The 16,516-nt window shown below is 51.0% G+C and overlaps 1 protein-coding gene across 1 annotated transcript in view; it reads right to left on the minus strand.

Moving 5' to 3' along the window:
- MAML3 (mastermind like transcriptional coactivator 3) overlaps positions 1–16,516 on the minus strand; it is a 504,620-nt gene that overhangs the window by 13,678 nt on the left and 474,426 nt on the right. The gene's annotated exons all lie outside the window — the stretch shown is intronic.

Genomic DNA, 16,516 nt, shown 5'->3' on the forward strand with positions numbered 1-16,516 from the left:
TGGATGTAGAATGCATTATACACAAAACAATGAACACACACACACACACACACACACACACACACACACACACACTACATTTCCTGAAGAACAACTCGCCTTGCTCCTGCTCTGTGACTGCCCTCCTGTCACCTCTCTAGTCCCCAGAGCAGGAGCAAAGCTCTTGGAAATCGGAGACCACGTCCCATGGGCTTCAGGCCAGACAGAGGAACGGCAGAGGACAGGGATTTCTGCCAACACCCCCGATTCCTCCAAAGGGAAGAGAAATCCTCCGAGTGGGCGCACCTCAAACTTACTGCCTACTTGGTCAGAACGGACTTCCCGTTAGCACATAGGAGAAATATTTACCGAAGCCCTCTGGAATCCACTGGTGGATTCTCATTGACCGGAGAGTTTTGACTACAGAGCTAAAAGTTGGTGGGAAAAATCCCATGATCTTTTCATCCCATTCTTCCACCAACTTTATGCAGCCTCCTTCCGAGGTTGTACATCTGATGGCAAGAGCTGATGGGGGAGATTTAGGAATAGGTGCCACAGACCAAAGCGATATCATCTGCCAACATCTTTAAACATAGGGTTGAGTCTCATGTGCCTGGGGTAATTTCAGTGTGGGTGGCTGGAGTTAAGTCTGTTGATTCTATAATTGGGTGTCAATCCGTTCAGTGATGGCAACGTGAAGGGCTGTTCCCCGGGGACTAGGAGGTAAAGTGGTTAAGGACCTAATCACACCAGCCCGAGTCTCTGCTTGGGGGCTCTGCTCAGAAGGAAGCCTGTGACAGTCAGTGCGGAGGCCTTAATGAGAAGCATGAAGGTGTGACCCCAAGAGCCCATTTCTCGGCGAGGACAGACACTTCCTTCCCTGTTCGTTCTGTCCAGCACACCTGGCAACAGCTGATAGACACTGTCTGAATGTCCCACGGCCGTGTGCCTTGGAGTTCATCAGAGGTTGCACTACCAGGGGCCGTAGGAGCGGCCCAGCACGGGACAACAGAGGAATGCGAGGGCTCTGGGGAGTCCATTCAGGGCTGTTTGCTGCTCAGCTTGGCTGCTAATCCAAAGACCTGCTGAGCCACTCTCATAAAAACTGAGGCTTAGAAACCAATGGGGTCTTTCTACTCCACAGCCCGGGGTCCTTGAGTCACAATGGACGTGGCAGGACCCATGACAACAGGCCGTTCATGCTCGTCTTTCCATCTGAGAGATGCCTATGCGGTGTGTGGTTGCCTGTTCTTCCCTCTCGCCATCCATCCAAGTGCAACAGAAACAAGCTAACACACACACACAAACACCCCCACTGAAAACAAAACACCACCCACCACTCCTTTCACACCGGCAACGGTAGTGACCAGGTTTGTTGGCCCAGTCGCCCAGGGTCAAGGCTAGTACGTGAAAGCACCGGAAGTGGAGCACTGAACTTGATCGTAGGACACTCCCAGAGTCTGACGCATCTTGATGTGCAACTCAGGCAGACTGCAGAGCGTGTCCCCCCTAAATGTCAACTGCTCTGTTTTCCCAGTGTACGTAAGTACTGTTGCAGAGGTGAATCAAAGTCAATTTCAACAGTTTTTGTCAGCCTGCGTGGTCTGTCAATAGTTATTAGGTCCAGAGCTAGGAAATATTTTTGACATTAATAAAAAGAACTTATTTTCAAAAAAAATGCCAGGAACCTTTATGTTTGCTACCAGAAAGGTAACTTTCCGACTGACTCATGGGAAAGTCTAAGTATTTCAGGATATTCCCTCCTCCTCATTTGTGTCCCTCTCTGTTTTCTAAGCCCTTCTTCCCAATGGGAATAAAGCTGTTTTCTGTTTTGCCACTTTCAGGGACAAATGGCTTACCACTTTAATTCACACATCAGTTGTCTTAATCAAACAGCACGACTACAGATATGCAGATGTTTCTTTTCTGTCTATATCAGTATATTTGCCACAGGGTTTATTCCGATTTTGATAAGGAGGGGAGAGTGGAAAGAAAGAGGCCCAAGGGAAGATACACCTTGGTTTAATGAGCGGGTTGGTCTGGGCTGGCCCTGCATATCTTGGTGCACATTGAGATATTCTGGCCCTGTGTGACCACTCAGTTCAGCTGAGGAGCAGGCCAAGAATGGGCAAGCAGAGACGTTTTGCGTTTCCAGCTTCCTCTTCACTCAGAGAAAGAAAGGGAAGGGCAAATGGGCTCAAGAGGAGAGTACTCTTTCCCACTTTTTGTCCTTGTCTTCCAGAGCAAAAGGACTACTTTAAACCTACACACACACACACACACACACACACTTTCCTCCAAATGAATAGCCCAGGTATCACTTCTCAGCTATACATTGTCCCCAAACCCTCTGCCAAGGTTTTGCATTCCTGTTTTTTCACCTTAGAACTGAACCCCTGGAAGACGAGGAGGGGCTGATTTGTATGCAGGGAGTGGGGGTGGAACTTCCCAAAGTTCACAGCGAAATTCCACTCTCTTTGAATTTCATGTTTCCACAAACTTGTTGGAAGCTCCCTTATATCCTTAAAGGATTGCCTTCTGTATTAAAACCAACCAACCCAACCCAACCCAACCCTGAACCTGTTACCACCGAGTCACGGGTTACAAGGTAGGGCTGGCCGGCAGGGTTTTCCTGGCTGAAATTTTTATAGTAGCAGAATGTCAAGTCTTCCGTGGCATTGGATGGCCTCCCCTTCAGGTTGGTAAGCCGAATTCCTGGCTGTCCGTTGGTTCCGACTCATAACAACCATCTAGTCCCAAGGAGCACAACTCCATAGGGTTTCTGAGGTAGTACATCTTTAGGGGAGATGTTTCACCTTTCTGCCATAGGGTAGCTGCTGGGTTTGAACTGGCCACCTTTAGTATAGCAGCCCAGCACTTAACTCACCTTACTACTAGGGCTCCTTAAGTTAATAGGAAAGGGTAAAGCATTTGTGCCACCCGGGGGGGCCTGGCATTCCAAGTTAAACACTGACAATTCCAGGTGGATGAACCTTTAAGACTTCACCAGAGATCTTTGCTGCCTTTAAGAGCGGGTGAAAGGAGCACCCAGCCCAGCTTTAGGTGTGCAGTTAAGAGGGTGAAGAGGCCCAGGAAGCTGGCTGAGGCTCTGAACTGCTTCACATGATGCAGCTCCCATTAACCTCGGTCTGAGAGGGCTGAATGGGGAAGAGCCTGTCACATCTCAGTGCTCTGGTTTCTAAGGAGTGCAATTAGCAGGGGGAAAAGGCAGCTTGAGCTTTCCTCATGCGAAATGCAATGTCTTGAAGCCAGATGATGCAGTATTTTTAGTTTTAATTACTGGCTTGTTCTCCACTCCACCCCCTGCCCAATGACCTCCCATGCCTTCCACCAAGAATCTTAATACAGTCTCTTCCCCTCAGAAATCCAACTGGTTACATCTAACCATTATGCCCACCTTCTTCTTCCCACCCTTCAGCAAGATAAAGGGCGGGGAATCAAAACCCATGAACCTATTTTACATCTTGTCCCCTCTAGGGGAAAAAAAAATCTTAGCACTTTCCTAAAGGTTAGAGAGAGGTAGGAGGTGTAAAAACAACATCCTCCCTCCTCCAAAGAGGCAGTTTTTGACTTCAAAAAAACAGCTGTGGTAAAAATATCTCCCAAGAGCAGCCAGCTGTTTATTTATAAATCTGTGCGTGCGTCGGGAAGCTTTATTTCTCTGAAGTGTTTTCAAGAAAAAGCAAAGTGTTTGGGTGAGAGGGGCCGCGGTTGCTGGCGGTGAAGCCAAGGCTGCTGGCGCTCCCTGGGGACTGGGGTGGTGGGGGTGGGGAATGACAAAGGCTCTGGGGCTGAGAGGAAGGGGACGGGCCCTGCGGATGAGGGGCTTGAGGATGCCCAGGGCCTGTCCTGGTCAGGCATTCCTCCTCGGGGAAGGCGGAGCCGCTGCTGTTCGCTCTCGGGCCCAGCAGATGGTGGTGTCCGCCCGGCCGTCGCCCCGCAGTCCCGCTCGCTCGCGGATGGCTTAATCAGGCCTCCATCCCGCGCCCCCGCCCCCGGGCGGCGCGGAGCCGGGCAGTCAAGTGTTACTGCGTACAGCAGGTAGCCTGGCAACTGAGGGCATAATACCGAGCAGATGGTGTTCGCACGGCGTGATGGACATCACACACGACAGCCTGAGACAATCCAGGAATCCCCTGGTGGCTCGAGGCCCTCTTTACACAAAACGAGCCCCCGCTCCGTGGCCGCGCCTCTCTCCAGGGTTCTCGCCCACCCCCTCCACTGACAGGGAACTGGTTCCTTATTACCCGAGGGGAGGGCGACTGGGGGAGGGGGCGCGGGAAGAGGAGGAGGAGGGAAGCGGAAGAGCTGGGGGAAGGGCGGGGCCGGGGTGGTGGCAGTGGCGCCCCGAAAGCGGGAAGAGAGGGTGGCGGGAAGCGGATGTCGGGGACGGGCGGCCCAAGAGGGTCCCTGTCACCCATCTTCACAAAGCCCGCGTGGGGAGGGGGGCGCCTCGGGTCTGCGCGGCCCCCTCTGCCTGGGCTCAGTCTGTGCCGTCGCATGGCCTTCGAATTTCGAATGAAATTAGGGTTTTGTTTTAAAAGTCCCCTGGGGCATCATTTAGCCTCCGGACTCGAGCCGCTCTCCTTACAAGCCCTTAGGGGATTCCGACTAAGAAGCCTGGAGCGGAGGCCTGGTGCTCCCGCGCCTGCGGAGGCCTCTCTGCGCCCTCGCCGAACAAAGACAGGAGCTGGCCGAGCGGCCCCAGGCCCTGCCCCTGCGGGCCCGCCCCCAGGCACCGGGCACCGGGCCCCGGGCCCCGGGCGGGGGGGAGCTAAGCGGCAGGACAGAGACGGTAAAAGCAAATGCAGGGGGGCCAAGAAGAAAAAGGCTGCCCCACCTTGCAAATCTTTCCCACGCACTGACGCGGGCTGGATAATGGAAAGAAAACGAGAAACTCAAACTTCCATCCGAGAGGCATTTTGACAGTTTTGTGAGTCATGAACCTAATACGTCCAGCCGCTCATCAGTGTCCACGGGCTTTCTGGCTGGGAGAAGGTGCTTTTCCAGTTTCAGATTTCAGGAGGAGGAAGTCTTTTTCAAAGGCCAAGGTGAAGGCCACTGTTTCTCAGGAACATCACATTGGCTGGGAACAAGTGCATTAGTCTCCCAGGATCCAATACCCACCGTGGAGGCTGCTTGGAGCTCCCCCACAACCGTCCCCCCCATCGCCAAGGGGGGGGCTGTGACCCTAAGAAGCTCTAGGGTGGTGAGGCTCTGAGAAGTCGCCTGATCTCCCAGCTCAGTCCCCACCACCTCAAAGGAGAATCAGATTCTGAAGAATTCCTCTCTGACCGCGGAAGTTTTGGAGATGAGAGAGTTAATGCAGCGCTCTTAAATAGCAATGGTTAAGCAGTTACTAAAGGGCTCTCTCCCCTGCTCCCCACCCCTTACTTCAGCTGGGGCAGTTTGGGAAAATAATGGACCAGACTCAGTAGTTCTGGTAGTGGCCGCCCCAGGATTAGCAGCCTTTTTTCACCTGGGAGCTTGTTAGAAATGCGAATTCTCAGGCTCCACCCTGAGGCCCACAGAATGAGAACCTCTGGGGGTGTTTTAAGAGCCCTTCAGGCGACTATGATGTGCGCAGCTTGGCGAATCATTGGGGCAGATAATTCTGGTTGATAGGCACTGACTGTACTCCAAACGTTCTGCCCCCGGTGAGAACCGGAAACAGTGCACGTCTCAACAGCAGGCGGCTTCAGAGTTCTCTCTCAAGGTCGTCCGCCTTTGCAGGTGGGCTGCTCTGGTCAGTGATGTATGCAGTGGAGACCCACGCCGTTTGCCCGTTTCGGGAGACCTTCAGGAAAGTGAAGTTGTAACCCTGTCGACGGCCAAGGAACCATCATTATATGTCCCCAGGTGGGACAGAGGTTGGAACTAGGGAGGGCCTTCAGTACAGTCTCTGATTTTCCTTGTTGAGAGGAGACCACAGACCACAATGGAAGAAGTCAATTAACACTTGAGGGACACCTACTAAGGACACTCAAAGCACTATTAGGTGTTGTAAACTGTGGAATTAAACTCATTTCGTGGATTTAGAAAGAAAAGTCTTAGGCTCTGAGAGGTTAGGTAACTTGCCCGAGGGGCCACAGCCGGTGGGGGCGTCTTGGGGATTCTGACTTTTCCACCGACCATAATATGCATCTGGTCTAAATTGAGCAGACCACCCAAGAGGCCCCTGGAGTAAAAAGAAATGGCAATGCATGGGGGGAGGGGAGGCGGACACAGAATCAAAGGTTGACATCTAATGGAATTAAAGCATGAAACAGCACAAAGATATATACCTTTTAAAAAATATTTTGCCTGATACCCCCAGATTGGGATGGGTCTGTGGAATCAACTTTGACATTTCAAAAACAGGCATCCGATCAGGCCATTTGACCATACGTAGAAGGAAGAAACAGAAACAAAATAAAACCTTTACAAGGCCTTTGAAGTTGATCAACAGGGCAGAGATTCGGTTTCAGGATGGTGGGTTCTTTGAGAGACATTCTTTTTTCCAGAACAAATGTTCACCCTGGGCGTGGAGAGTTGTTTACATTTCTGTAGCGCAGCCCCAACAGGGCCTTCCCTGTACAAACAGCCCTTCCTTCAGCAGATGAGTGAAGAAGCTTGGATAAAAAGGTTCCCTTTATGATGTGCCTTGGTTGGTTTCACAGGACGGTTGAGATTGGAGGCAGAGTTTATCAATTTAGGAGGTTTATCACTGAAATGGCAGTCGCTTGGGGCCCAGCTACAGATGCCAACTGGGCTCAGCACCGCTCTTTGTTCCTCCTGCAAGGAGTGAAACACAGGGGACCCACGGGGCCTGGTCGACAGGGCACCCAGCCCAGTGCCGGGCACAGCCCAGCCACATAACAAACAGATTGTGCTTAGAATGACTGTGATTGCTACAATCTCTCAATCATGCCTGCAGGAAAAACAACACATAAACAAGCAAGGAAGAGCCGAGTGAGGGCAGTCTGGTTGGAGCTTCCTTATCAGCCCTTCAGATGAGGGCTATGATTTTAAATTTGGTTTTCTTTCTCAAGTCCCCAATGGACAGAATAGAGCCCTTATTACTCTTTTTTAAAAAAGTTTTACTGCTTTTTCTTCTCCCTCTAATTGTTGGAGCCTTTGGGGTGTAGCAGCTCACATGTTGGGCTACTAACAGCCACATTGGCGGTTCAAACCTACCAGCCAATCCTCGGGAGAAAGATGAGGTTTTCTGCCCCCAAAAGGATTTACCAACTTGGAAATCCACAGGGTCCTTTCTATCTTGTCCTGTAGGGTAAGAATGATTTCTGGTTTGGGTTTCGATCACTGGGGAGAATTTGAAAAGACACATGAAAAAAAAATCGGCAGAAAAATTGCCAACCTTTATATTCGCAACACTTAAAATAACCCGTTAATATTTTCATGTGTTTCTGTATTTCCTCCAAAGCCTTGAACTGGTTCCACTCGCTGCTGGACTTTGCTTTTGCACGCAGATGTAACTGAACCTGATAGTCATCAGGAGACTAAGGCCTTCTGTGTGCATGAGCATCTCCCAGGGATCTTCTTAAAATGTAGATTTGGATTCAGTATCTCTGTGGTGGAAGAGCCAAATTCCCAGCAGGGTGTAGCTCTCCGGCTTGCCTCCCAGTCTCCGTTGGTCCCGTATAATGGCATGTGCTTTCCACACTCAGGATCATGGTCCTTCGAGGATGACAAGCCTACTGTGTCTTCCTAGGAAACACCCTCGAGGTGGCAAGGTTCAACTTTCTAAAGGCTTCCAAGCCGTAGTCATTTTCTGGCAGGTTGATCCTTTATGACATCATCCTTTATGACATCATCCTTTATGACATCATTCTGGCAAGGTCTTTAGGTCTTGCAGGGTCCGAGTCTTGCCAGCATCCAGCTCAGGGCTAGCCCCACAGTTACAGTGGAAGAAACATTTGCTCAAGTAGAAATGGCTGATTGGCTATGATGAACTTCAGCATCGACGAGTGCCAGGTGTGTCTGGGGAGGAGACAATCTGATGGCCCGAAGGATCCCCAGTGGCATAGTGGGCTATGCATTGGGCTGCAAAACCAGCAATTAGAATCTACCAGCTGCTTCCTGGGAGAAAGATGAGGCTTTCTACCCCCATAAGAATCACAGTCTTGGAAACCCACAGGGACAGTTCCTCTCTCCCCTGCAGAGTCGCTCCGAGTTGGAATCAACTAGACGGCAGGAAGTTCGGTTTCATTTTGGGGAACAGGCTGCCTCTCTAAGCTATTGGCCAGATTCTTCTCTGAGGATTAAAGAGAAGGCAGTTCCGTGTAAGATGTGAGAGTGCCATCGGCCACAGGAAGGTCAGGCTTTCAAGGACTTTCTTGGGGGGAAAAACAACAAAAATACCATTTGTCCTTACCAGCACTTTGAACACAGTTACCACAGGTCCCTTCAGAGGAAACACACTTGGAGAGTTATGTTTTTCCGCTGCCTTTCATGTACATGTAGAGCGCGTTTGGTCCCTTTGTTGGGAGGATTCCACAACCACAGCAACTCTAAATTGGTTAAAAGTTCATTAGTGTGCTACAATAGGAATCTGATTAAATAAATTATGATACATCCATACCATGAATAAACATTCAGCCAATAAACATCCAAGCCATCCCAGACAATCCAATTACACAGAGAGAAAAAAAGCTTGTAACACATAGTTGAGTGAGAGGAAGCCAGAAACGTTTTTTCAAACACTGGCAAGAGTAAAATATTAAGCATTATAAGTGATTTTTAATTTGCACACTCTTTCCACTTTTTCTGTCATCCACATCAATTCTGTTTGCGCATTGGGCTGCTAACCGCAAGGTCACTCCACCAGATGAGAGCTGAGGATCTCTGTTTCTGTCAAGAGTTACAGTCTCGGAAACCTTCTTTTGGATCTTTAGGAGTTAGAACCGGCAGTGGGTCTGCTTTTTGGGGAGAATACGCCTAAACGTAATGGGTTTAAGAAGGGCCCAGGCTATGTTGGGCGCTGATTTGTGATCTGGAGTGGACAATGCTCACTGCCATTGAGTGATGCCCATCCATAGTGACCCTGCAGGTCTATTTGAGAAGGTAAATCTTTATGGGAATAGAAAGTCTCCTCCTTCTGCCACAGAGTGGCTGGTGGATTTGAACTGCTGACTTTGTGGATGGCAGCCCAACGTGTAACCCACTATGCTACCAGGCTTCATGGAATGGGCCTAAGATGTACCTTAGTTGAAATTCCCGTCAGGGCCTGGACATGGCCCGCACACACTGCGTTTGGCAAGAGGTTCAGCAACTAGGCCAGCTCATGTTTTCGCCTTTGAAAAGGTGTGGCAGGCCACTGGCCACCTTCCAAGAATTCTTTGAATCCCCCTGGATCACCTTGCCCTTCATCCCACTACCCTGCTCTGTGGTTACTTTTCATTCTAAGCTTGGAACCAAGGGCATGGCCAGAGCCAACCCCACTGGGCGAAGACCACCTTTGCCCCCACCACACCTGGGCACCAGGGCTGTGAAGCCCGCCTAGCAGCGACGCGCTGGGTTTCTGGTGCGTGGATGGCAAGTGGTTTGTCAGATGCTCAATGAATTAGGCTTTTTGAGCCATATGTTTGCTACTTGTTTCTCCTAGACTTAAAAATGGGGTGGCAGGGTGTGGGAATGGGTGGAGGGAGGTGAGGATGGAGGAAGGAAGAAGAATCTCAACTATTAGAGCTGTGCTTCTGGAAATAATTTTCGTTTCTTCTCCTAAGCTGCTCCCCCACACACACCCCCACTCCCCCTATCCCATGGTACCTTTCTCCTTTCGCCCCTCCCTTTCTGATGAAGTCATCAAGCCAAAGATTGCATAACTGATGCATAGGCCTATCTTGTGTTATACTGGGAGATGGGCCAATGTTTCCATTTATAGACAAGAGCAATACCAGGCTGCCAAGTGGAGCTCTCTGCTCAACCACTACAGACAGGAGCAGGAGAGAGAGCAGCGCGGCGTGCTGGAGCCTGTGCGGTGAAGGGAAGGCAGGGGCTTTGTCCAGCACCCCTGTCCCCCGGTTGCCTTCAGAGGAGGGCTAGGTGAAGAAGCCAGCCCTGGTGGCCTGGGAAAAGCCACTGCTCCAAAGCCGGCTGCTCTGTGGCCCTCTCGTCTCCCTCCCTCCCCGGGCTGCTAGAGGGAGGGTTATGTCAGCCTGCTAGGCTGGTTTCTGAAGGCTGAGCCTGTCTGTGGGCAAGCCCAGGGTGATCACGTGACTCAGGGCTGCAGCTGCCCGCATTCCTAAGAGCAGAAGCCACTCCAGCAGTTGTGCTCCTGTTTGAGGAGGCTGCAACTCCAAGCCGGACGTGAGAGAGGCAAAAGCGGGGCAGAGAACATTTAGAAATCTGGAGCTGGCACTTTACAGATGTAGGGACTGAGGCTGAGAGCCAACTTGTTAGAGGAAGCAAGTCTAGCCTCGGGGCTCGCCCCATTTGGAGAGGGCTTGGGGGTTGGGGGTTTCACGATATAAAGACCATCTGACCGTGGGCTTTACACCCCCAAAGATCCTCCAGTACAGGTGCTCACACACTTTCTCCCAAGGTTTAACATAGAGTCACCGAAATACCCAATAGGTTAGAAAGAGAGAATCTATTTTACAGCTTTAGCAGCCCCGGTAGCGTAAGTGGTTACTAGTTGGGCTGAGATCCGAAAGGCTGGCAGTTCAAGAGCACGAGGAGTTCCCCAGAAGAGAGACAGGGCCTTTCTACTCCCGTGAAGAGTTACAGTACTGGAAACTCACAGGGGCAGCTCTGCTCTGTCCTGTAGGGTCGCTATGGGTCTGCATCCACTCGATTCTTTTTAAAGCTTTTATTTTACAGCTTCAAACTGAGCCCTGTTATCAGAGCAGACTGCTCCTGGGCCAGTAGGAATGAATATTCTTTAATGTATTGTCTGAATGACACAAGTACACGGCTGTGTGAAAACAAAGACAAGAAACAGAAAGAGTAGAAGCATTTGTGTTCTAAAACCCGATGGGTTTATTCTTCTTCATTTTAAAATTACACCTGGTGACGCCAAGGCTTGAGTGTGACGCAGGCATTTTCTTCCCCCTCAGGAAGTCCTGGGGATAAACTGGGGTAACGATTCTCAGAAGTAGGGACCTCAAAGGGGCTTCTCTGCATTCCATTTGTGGTGTGATGAACACAGAGCGGACTCCACACGGCAGTCTCCCTGAAGGACGCTGTAAACGAGAAGTCAGGACCCATTCCTCTCCTTTCCTGGATCTCCGGCTTCCTGCATTTCATCAGAATGTGCCTCCCGTTTCCAAGACTGTAGGTGTTCCTGGGGACAGGCAGCTTTCCCCCAAGGAGTGGCTGGTGAGTTTGAATCGCCACCCTGGTGGTTAGCAGCCCCACACCTTACCCCCAGGGTATCAGGGTCCCTTTGGCATACAGCGGGGCTCAGGAATGCTTTCTGTTACTATCATCCTGGGAATGATGGTGACAGCATGGCCCACTTTACGGGGGGAGCTGTATTTTTGCTCACATTTTGGTTCTTTCTTAAATGGTTCATCAGTCTTACGAAGGCAAATCCCTCTGTCATTGAAAAGGGCCGCCTCTAGCTTACACCCCAAAGTAAGCTTCCTGCTACATATGGAGCGACAACGCAGGCTGAAATGCATGTGTGACTCTGATCTTCCAAAACTCCTGCCCCACTCACTGCCACTGAGTTGACTGCAATGCAGGGGGACAGAGGACAACGCCCCCTGTAGGTTTCGGAGACTAAGTCTTTATGGGAGCAGACAGCCTAGTCTTTCTCCATGGGGTGCCTGCCGCTTTCGAACCGCTGACCTTGCTCAATACTCACTACACCTCCAGGGCTTTTTATTTATTCCTATCAAAACAGAACAAAAACAAAGAAACCTCATCACAATCAAGTTGGGGCCGACTCATAGCGACTCTTAAGACCCAGAAAAACTGCCCTGTGAGTTTCTGAGACTAACTCTTCATGGGAGTGGAAAGCCTTGTCTTTCTCCCACGGAGTGGCTAGTGGTTTTGAACTGCTGACCTTGCGTTTAGCAACCCAACATGTAAGCACTATGCCACCAGGGCTCCTCCACGTATCCCTGTGAAGGCATACGTATTTTGTTCTAGCAGAAGGGATTTATCCCCACTTTCCTGACCTCCTTCCTGCAATCTCACCTCAAATACTCTTCTCCCTCCTTTCCTCCAAAGTTCCCTGTGTTCAATCTTCCTCTAGCTACTTATGTAACGCTCCCCATCTGCGTTGCTTCTGGGATTCCGGTGGGCTCCTCATGAGAAACATTTGAAACCACACACCTCCTTGAAGGGCTTTCTGCACGATGATTACCGCTTCGCTCACATGTGTCTGCTGCTTGGAGGCGGGACCTGAACCAGAGGGCTGATTCATGCTGCAGTGGGGCAGGGAGATCTAACCTGCTGCTCAGGGCACTCATGCACCTGAGAGAGCAAACCCGGGAACAGACGCTCACGCTTCCGTCTTCTCTATCCTGTGTCCATCTCCGTGAGACACACATTTGTTTCTTTTACCTCGGCCCAACTGAGAACATTCCCTTGCGTTTCTTTTCCCTCCTTCCTCCTGACAAGAGGCCAAAGGTCCTAGAAGCGCGGATGAAATCTAAATGGCTGGATGCTTGCTGGGGAGCGGGAGGGCGGAACTTTGAACTGTCCCCGTCGCCACTGTGCAGCGTGTGGGAGAAGCCGACTTAGGTCCTCAGGCTGCACTTTTCCTGAAGGTCATTTCCAGATCAGGCTCAGAGCACACCGGCTTTTACTTCATATCTAGAAGCCTCTTGAAAAAGGTCGGCGAGGCAAACCTTTCACTCTTTTTTTGAGGCAGTCATAGAGAATGACAAAGGGGTCCCACTGCATCAGCATGCCCAGTGCCAGAGAGCCATGGCCAACTCACAATGATCTGCGACAGGGCTTCAGAGGCTGCCCATATTTACAGGAGCAGACAGCCTCGACTTTCCCTCTCAGAATGCACCTGTGTTTGAGCCCCGGGCCATGTGCTCAGCAGCCCCATGTTTACCCAACAGCAGCACCAAGGCTCCTACCGGATCCCCACTAGTCACTCCTTCGGGAGTAAAGAGGAGCCCTGGTGGCATGATGGCTACATGGTGGGCTGCTGACCACAAGGTCAGTAGGTCAAAACCACTAGCGGTTCCGTGGGAGGAGGACAAGGCTTTTTACTCCCGTAAAGAATTCCAGTCTCCAAAACTCACAGGAGCAGTTCTACCCTGGCCTGCAAGGTCACCACAGGGGGGAACCTGGCAGCGTGTTTGGTGTTAGGAAGCAGATCTCACCATGGGGAGAGACCATCTGTGGCCCAGTAGCGGCATTCAAGTCACCAAACAACCTGCGTGCTGCCCTCAGGACACCGTTCTAAGTATAAAACAAGATAAACCCAAAAGTAGCTTATTTCAACATGCTATCAGAATACTGCCGTGGTGCAGACGAATGTCAACAAGGAGTAAGGCATGTACATTTGCGATTTGATTTTCGTATCGGGCAGCAGTTAGTGAGGACCGTATCGCCAGACTCAACAAAAAATTAGGTATTGGTTCTGCCAAACTGATGGGATACGGCTGAATCCCACCCCTGCCTGTGGCTACAGAGCCCAGGCACTGACCCCCGCTAGTATGTGAGGCCGTCTGCAGCTAACTGCAGGGGTGGCTATTGGAACCCATGCAGCAGTGCATGTGAGGGAGAGCAACCTGCCCTACAGTGTGTTTCTGTAAAGGTTTCCGCCAAGACAATCCCGGGGGGGCGAGGGGCGGTGTGGACAGTTGTGCTGTGTCACACGAGGTCACTAGGAGCTGGAACTCTGAGGTTGCCTACCAACAACGACAACTGCAGTGGTCTCAACACTCCCAGCACTTCCCAGACTGTCTGGGGCAGAGCCCCAGATATCCTGCAGCCCGAGAATGCGCACCCAGGGTAGGAAGAGGCTACCTACTGAGATTCATTTTCTGCTAAGGCACTCAGAGAAGGGAGAGTGACGGGGCAGTCACAGACATTGCCACGGCTGCCAACCCAGGATGAGTTCAGGGATCATGGTCAAGGACTGGCGCCATCTGCTTCTCCCTGGAAGCTGTGCATTTTCCCTCAACACTTTATCATATTTTTTTCACTTTCTCGATCTTAGGGTTGATTTTTATTTTTAAGAGAATATTTTAGGAGCAGCTAAAACCAACCCAAAGGAGCCTTAGTGGCGCTGTGGTTACATGCCGGGCTGCAAACTACAAGGTCAGCAGTTCGAAACCACCAGTTGCTCCTTGGGAGAAAGAGGGGGCTTTCCAGTCTCATGGAGAGTTACAGTTTGGAAAACCCACAGAAGCAGTTCTACCCTGTCCTACAGGGTTGCTATGAGTTGGAATCCAGGCGATGGCAAGGAGTTTAGAGAAAACCAACCAATAAAACCTACAGCCAACAATTAACCGACTGGACAGTTGTGTGCACACTGTGCTTTGGACTGGACGTGAAGCAAGGACTGGAGTTTATGGACAAAATACAGAAAACAAGTACACACCACACATAGGAAGTAAGCTCATACCACAAAGTCTCATCCTGGATTGGGACATAAACAAAATCCAGGGTGGACTGGATAGGCTGCCATTAATGGTTTTATGCCGCCCCCTCACCCCCCCCCCAATTCAGATCTGTGTCTTGCTTTTTAAAAAAGCTTTTGTTCAGGGAGTGCCCGGGGCCTCCCAAGAACCACCAGTCACACTGGCAGTGTCGTGGATGGTGGGGTGGTGGTGAGAGGAGTGCAGGCCTGGCCAAACCAAGCCCGTTGCGGTGGGGCTAATGACCCGAGAGGACGGAGGGGAACTGCTCGTTAGGGCTGCGGGGCTGTACGTCTTCACAGGAGCACGCAGTCTCCTCTTTCTCCTGTGAAGCAGTTGGCGACCTTGAATCCAGAACCTTGGGCTTAGCAGCCCAACGATGAACGGTGTGTACCATCAGGGCTCTGTCGCGTGACCAGGAGACCTCTAACTACTGCCATCGAGCGTAGTCAGAGCCACACCTGACTCTAGAGGACAATGCAGAACTGCCCCGACAGGCTCCTAAGGCTGGAGTCCTGGTAGTCCAGGGGGTTAAACTTCGGACTGCTAACCGAAAGGTCAGTGGTTCACACCCACCAGCCGGCTCTGTAGGAAGATGATGGGATTTCTAGCATCAGAAGCCCCATGATGCAATTCTACTCTTTCCAAGAAGGTGTTGGAATTGACTCGACAGCTGGTAGGTTTGAACTGTTGTCCGTTTTGGGGGTCATCAGTGGAGCGCTCCAATCTAGGTGCTACCAGGACTCCTCTCTGTACCACAGAGAAACTGGAATCCAAGTAGAGAGGCACTATTTACTCTGATTGACAAGTTTGAAAAGGATGTTAGCTGGTCAAAGTCCACTGCTGGAAGATCAACAAGTAAGATAAGCATGAAGGGGTTACTTGAGCTTGCGTATCCATCTGTAGTGAACAACTTTACCTTTTCCCCAACACAACTAACCTTCTGCCTCTAGGTATGGCTGGCATCTGTCTCTCTCCCAATCCCACAGTGCCTTGCTACAGAACCAAAGCCTCTTTTCAAATTTACCATCCCCCGCAGTGACTCAGGCGTTTACTTACTAACCTGTAGTGAACACTTTCCTGTTCTCCTTACTAAAGAAAGAAAGAAATTTACTTAACTATGAGATTAGCATACAGTGTCTTAAACATACTACCTTGCTTTTAATGGCGTATACCATATTGTAGGGACATCTTGAATATTTTCAAAGCCCTCACAATATAAAACTAAAATGAGTCTGGCCCAAGCCTCATATGCAGGTGGAAGTTGGACACAATACGGAAGCTCAAAGAAGAAGAGTGTATTGAGTTGTGATGCTGGCAAAGAAAACAAAAAGTACCACAGCCTGACAGGAGAACAAACAGCTGTCTTGGAAGAGGCGCAGCCAGCATGCTTCTTAGAGGCAATGACGACGGGGAGATTTCATCCACGTCATGCTGGACATGTTGCCAGGAGAGACCACTCCCTGGAGCAGGACACCGTACTTGGTCAAGCAGAGGGGCAGGGAAAAGAAGAGGAGGTCCTTGGCGAGATGGCCTGACACAGTGGCTGCCACAGTGGGCTCGGACACAGGAACAATCGCAAGGGCGGTGCAGGACGGCGCCGCGCTCCCTTCGGTGTGCGCACTGGGCCACTGGGAGGTGGACCAGCTAGGAAACACCCGTTGCCGCAGAACTGGTCGGCACTCAGGATGGCCCCCCATCCGTCAGAGCAGAACTGTGGGCTCTAGGTTTTCAGTGGCTGCTCTCTCGGACACGGACAGCTAGTCCTTTCTGAGGAAGGGCCTTGGGGGGCGCTTGAACTCCTAACCTTACAGTGGCAGCGGAGCCTAATAACCAGGGAAGCCCAAGCAGCCTGAAGAGCCCCCAGTTCTGCTTGGGGAAGTGTTTCCATGATCAGGTAGATGTGATGAATCCTTGACGCGAGTTGAGCTCGAGATCTGAGCATGCCCAGGAAGAGCAGCCAG

This window comes from Echinops telfairi, unplaced genomic scaffold (genome assembly GCF_000313985.2).
Source record: "Echinops telfairi isolate 266 unplaced genomic scaffold, ASM31398v2 ScPeMD7_2186;HRSCAF=2738, whole genome shotgun sequence".
Lineage (NCBI taxonomy): Eukaryota > Metazoa > Chordata > Mammalia > Afrosoricida > Tenrecidae > Echinops > Echinops telfairi.